This window comes from Phalacrocorax carbo, chromosome 8, assembly GCF_963921805.1.
Source record: "Phalacrocorax carbo chromosome 8, bPhaCar2.1, whole genome shotgun sequence".
NCBI classification, from domain to species: domain Eukaryota; kingdom Metazoa; phylum Chordata; class Aves; order Suliformes; family Phalacrocoracidae; genus Phalacrocorax; species Phalacrocorax carbo.
Genome location: NC_087520.1, coordinates 14642706 through 14648203, shown reverse-complemented (window position 1 = coordinate 14648203; position 5498 = coordinate 14642706). Strand labels below are relative to the sequence as shown.

General features: G+C 48.4%; 1 long non-coding RNA gene and 1 other non-coding gene across 2 annotated transcripts; both read left to right on the top strand.

The window, feature by feature from the left end:
* The first annotated feature begins 1216 nt into the window (after window positions 1-1216).
* On the top strand, window positions 1217-3001 carry LOC135314726 (uncharacterized). The gene is made up of 3 exons (XR_010374189.1): window positions 1217-1353; window positions 1750-1982; window positions 2683-3001. It is a non-coding gene; the product is annotated as an uncharacterized LOC135314726 (long non-coding RNA).
* LOC135314867 (small nucleolar RNA SNORA74) lies at window positions 2323-2523 on the top strand. Its single transcript, XR_010374345.1, has one exon. It is a non-coding gene; the product is annotated as a small nucleolar RNA SNORA74 (small nucleolar RNA).
* Window positions 3002-5498: the final 2497 nt, after the last annotated feature.

Below are 5498 nucleotides of genomic sequence, written 5' to 3'. Positions count from 1 at the left end.
GCGTGTTGGCCTTCCCTTTCTCACAGGCCATAGCTGATGTAGCAAACATGTTGTTCTTTGATACTGAGATCCCTGCTTGCCCTGTTGTTCATTTTAGCTTGGTGGAGGCTAAGTCATCCTCCTTTTCTCCTTCAAGTGCCATGTTGGGGACTAAAGGGACTGATACGCGTTGTTTCAAGCCAGATTAGAGATGTAAGTTACCACAAAAGAAAAGCACACCCAGCCTGCAGAAGAGCTCCTCTAGTCTATACACAGCCTCCCTTGAACTCCCTGCATCCCAAGGCAGCCCTGCAGTTTGTGTTCAAAGCAACTCAACAGGCTCCAGAAGCCTGCTTAACCCCTGTCAAGTAAATGCTCATTTACAGGCTATAGGAGGGATCACATTTGAGAGATTTTGCTCCCGTACATTAGCAGGATGTGTTAAATCAGGACATGAACCACTCTGCTGGCACAGCTCATCCGCTCAAGGGACTTGCAGTAGCGTGGAGCTGTAATGCTTCAAAACTATGCGTGCTGCAAGCCTTGGATGGGACACACCATGGTGTAACCGAAGTCTGGAGCTCCTGCAACAGCAAGAGTAATGCTTTACTGTTATCCTCAGCTCTGAAACCGCCCACGCCCAGAGACTCATTGCCTGCCCCATGCCATCTGTTCTTCTCCATCTCTGGTGGTGCACGATCAGTACTGTTATTCTTCCCTACCTATCGGACCTTGGCTCAACAGCATTTGTGCCGCACACCAGTCCCCGGAGCAAAAGAAAGAGCAGTACTGTGGGAGGGAGAAGAAAATTCAGTAAATTGCTGCAAGAAAAGTTCTGCAAATGTGCTGTGCCAGCCATTTCCGCTTCCCTTGGCCATTACAGCCGCTCGTACCGTGGCTGTAACATCCAGCCCAACTGCAGAGCAGCTTTGGGGCATAAGCTGGGCTCTGGTGAAAAGCACTTTTATAGCCTTAATTGCCTGTCACCGCTGGGGACTGGAGATGGTGACACACCGTGTTTGTTCCTGCAAGCACTGCACGATGAGATACAAGCTAATACTTGACACCAGCGTTTTCTCGGCCCCGAACAGACGGGATGAGGGACAGCCACGCCGCTTCCGCGGCCGTTTCTTCTCTTTCACGAGTTCATTGAGAGTTTTGCCGCCCAGCCTGGCCCCGCGGACGCTGCCCCGGGCCCCGCCACCGCCCCCGACCTACGCCGGGCCGGGCCCGCCCCGAGGGAGCGGCCGAGGCGAGCGGGGCGGCGCCTGCGGAACCACCTCGGCAGCGCGGCGCGGCCTGGCCCCTCTCGGCGCCGCCGCCATCGGGCGACGGGAGGGGAGGGCGCCGGGGCGCCTCCCCGGCAGCCATGAGGTGAGGTGAGGTGAGGGCGCCGGGACTCCCCTCGCCCCGACCGCCGTGAGGCGAGGGGCACCGGGGCTGGAGACCTGCGGTGTCTCACCCCGCCCCAGGGATCTGGAAACGGAAAACGCCACGTGAAATATTCCCTCTTTTTTTTTTTTTTTTCCTAATTGTTATTAATGGCCGAAAGGCGCCGTGCCCGGCGGCCCGCGCTGGCTGATAACCTCTGAGGCACTGGGACCCGGGGGTGACGTGTTCAGGCTGTGCCGTGTGGAAGTAATTTCTCAGCCTATTATTCGGTTTGATTTTTTCCCCCTTCCGCAAACCAGATTCCAACTGTTTAGCTCTATTTATGCAGATTTAATTAATTGAATATTTGAAGTGATGTTTCTCTTGTGCTCTCTTTAGGGCTTCCAGCTGATCTGCGGCACAAGGGTGTGTGAAAGGATCGCTGTAAATGGGAGGTCTCGGGTGGCAAAAGAGCTGTCTGGAAGATACAGCCCTCAGGTAAAGGGTCCTCACCGGTGGCCTTCGTTTATGAAAACCCCCAAGTTTTTCAGGGAGTGGAAGCAGCCAGATGAGGCGCCTTCTGGAGGGGAATACCGCTCCGGTAGCGTGACCTGTGCCTGCGGAGAGGAGAGGTAAAGGAGTAACTTGCGCAGGAAGCCCAGGGAGAGCTCGGGGGCCTTTCAGGCTACGTGGTTGAGGCCTCTCCACGAGGCAGCAAGGGGAGAGGGACAAAAAGATTGCTCGTTCTGCCACACTGAGTAAAAGGAATGGCTTCTGCTGGCTTGTGATGGGCTTTCGTGCTCTGGGGTGGAAATAGATCGCCTGGTTTGTCTAGCGAAGCAGGCGGTGCTTCCCGTTGCTGGAGGAAGCCCTGGTGAGAGGAGGCGCTAGAAGCAAGGCCTGCATCACCAGAGGGGGTGTACTTTGGGGCCTCTACTTCCTTTTAAAAACTCGATTTTGAGTTCTGTTTCATCCAGCGGTAGTCAGCTACCCATAGCTGTTCAGTGCCTGTGATAGTGTTATTCTGCTGGGAGAGAAATGTGCTGCTGAGTTGCTCCTGGCACTGCCAGTGCTGTTCTAGTGCTAGGTGGTGCCAGGTTTTGGCAGCACTCTGCATGCTTGAGAGTGGAGTAACTCCTCGGTGGAGTTAATCCTAGATTGGATGCAGACAATGCGCAGTCAGAAAACAAAAAGTGTAAGAGATTTTTTTTTTAAATTGCATTTTTTATATAAAAATGAAGGTTAGCTAACTAACTGGTCAGTGTTAAGGGTTGAATTTGGGGTGCTTGGAGATACTCCTGTTAACTGTCTTTGTATGCTATTTAATTACAGGCAAATAGTTCGCATGTTTTACTGCAGGTGGGGCCTTGCTGGAGAAGCAGTATAGTTGTCAGAAGAGAACTAAGTTGTTGCTGCTGCTTTGAAGATCCCCACTTGAGAGACTGGGAAGATGGAAACTTCCACAACTGAAATGAAACTACTGGAGAAGTAGTTGTTTTCATGATCTGTATCTAGTATCAGATCAGAGATGGTTGGGAGCAAGTTATAACAAGAATTACATATACAATTTGTTAATACCCTCCCACTGCTTGTTAAAAATTATATATTTTTAATTAGACCTATTTATTAAACTTATTTATCTTTAAACTTGCTCATTTTGGTTTTCGTTATATCATAAGGCTGTTGGGTACAGCAGGATTTGAAAGTTGCGTTGAGTTGTTGTCTGTGGGAGGCCCTGGAGAGGCAGGAATGCAGCACTGGCTGCCTGGTGCCTCTTCCTGCTGTGTGCACACATGCTCTCCTCCACAGCCTCTGCTGCCAGGACGGGTGTTTAAAAATGGTTCCATGGTCTTTGGTCACGTTATGTTACAGTTATCCTGTCATAAATGCTACAGTGCCATCTGTGTACAAGTTAAACTCGCATGGACATGAGACTGCTGCTGTACACCATGCTGTCTGCGGGAGTGTAGTGCTGTCAACGTATTTAGGCTGTCAGTGGCTGGGGTTCATAAACGTGAGTCTTTTGATAAAACACTAACATGCACCAGATTATTCCCAGGTTATTGATGGTTTATGTCAAATAGGTACTTCTGTCATGTTAGTTCTGTACAAATGAAATACAGCGCTGAGGTTTTTTACGGCTCTCCTGATTTTTTAAGTGTCCCTGGCACTGCTCACTTATTTGTTAGCACTTCTGCCGTCTGAATATCGCTGATCTTTGAATGTCCATTTGTTACACTTTATCCAGAAATATTTGTCAAAGTATTCAACATTATTGGGAAAAAATTTTGTCTCAGTTGAAGCATGTGACGTACACAAATATAACTTTACTGGTTCTATATGAGCAAATTCTACCTGCAAAACTAATGCCTGGGTTTCCTATGGATTTACGTTGTGCCCAACAATCTTCTTTCCCAGTACTCACCTAGGAGGGGAGCACTGGGTGTCCTTATGGCTGGCTGCCCTCAGGGTGGGTGTGGGTTCTAGCTCTCACTGCAAAGGCTTTCTGCCTGCTGACTGCCAAGAAACAAGCTTGCTGTGCCAGGGGACTCTTGTTTCTGTACCAGGTACTTCTGAAATGGGCAAAACATGACAAATACATGCTCTGTCAGCCACACAAAGCTATGTGGACAATAAATATGACTAGCTTATTTCTTTGAAAACCTGTTTCAGCAATAAAGCTCTACTACATTCATCTCAGGGCTGAACACAAGGCTTGCAGGCCTGGTTGTGCTGTAATGAAAAAGGCAGTAGAAAAGGACAGAGGGATTCTGTCGGGGTAAGCTTGCAGCACGCCTGCTGTTGGCAGCAGCGATTATCCCACCAGAGTGCTTGGGAACAGCTGCAGAGCTCCGTTCCCTGCATGTTCCCTGCACACCTTAGACACTGTGAGAGCTCTTCTGAGGCCCTGCAACTCTCAGACAGCTGGAGGGGCAGCACTTTTTCCCCAAATCCACCAGGCTTTGTGCACATCCTGGGAAAGAGAAGCATAGGAACATCATAAATATTCTCCAGGGATTGGCGAGAGTACAGGCTTAGGGAACTGGAGCTCAGTGTCTTACCGCAGCAGCTGCATTAGCAGGGTAGCATTGGTCAGCACTGTATGGCTCCTTCTGCAGCACGAACGTGATCAATAAAGGTCACAACGATTCACCTTGCTGCCAGTTTGGTGCCTTGACTGAATGACAACAAAGGAAATGGAGAGAGAACCCATGTGGTCCAAGAGGAACAAAAAGCTGGCATTGAAATAAAGCCAGGGAAATGGAACAAGACCCGCTTTTGTACTCAGGAAATGCTAACGTGATTTATGATTCTGTTTATTAGCACTGTATGTTTTGCAATCTGTATATGACTTTTACAGGACAAAAAGTGACCGGATTGCTTGATATTTCATCTAGGTGCTTTGCTCTGCTTTTACTGCTCTGCAGTACTGGGCCCACAAGTATTGTTAACTTAGATCTCTATGTGTTTGATTTTGAGCATTTAATTGTTTTTTTTATCCTGAGCTTGTTAAGAAAGCTGCATTTCTTGTGATTGTTCTCTGAGTGCTTTCATATTATTTCAACATGTATTTGTACCAATCCCGGTTTTTTCAAACACCTTCTGTGTTATTGTTTCATTGTGCTCTCCAACCACATACAGAGAAGAAAAATCAGCCTGTGATGAATTCAAGAGGCAGATTTTTCTCTTCCCCTGGAGACTGAATTCAGCCACACCCCCTCACCTTTGTAAAGCTGTCAGCACATAGCAGCTTCCAAGATGATGGAGAGACTGAATCTTTAGACACAGAATTAAATTGGAAAGATTTTGACTATGAAAAATTTCACATCATGAATAGTATTTGCCCGATTGTACGAGTACTACTTTGGCCATAAAATCAACAAATTTAAGGAGAGCACAGGGAACATGAACTTTCCTCATACCAGCGCGAGGTGGCAACATTGGCTTAGATGAAGAGGAAAGCCTGCCACATAAGCTGTGGGGCTTTTTTTTTTTTTTTGCCAGAATCTTCTAATGAACCTAATAGGCATCAAGACCCCATCATCTTAAATTTGGAGATGGTAACATCTTCAGCCTGCTGAGGAGAGCAGGCCTTAGGCTCGAGCTGACAGAGCATGGCCTAACCGGCTGCCAGGAGCTCGGCATAG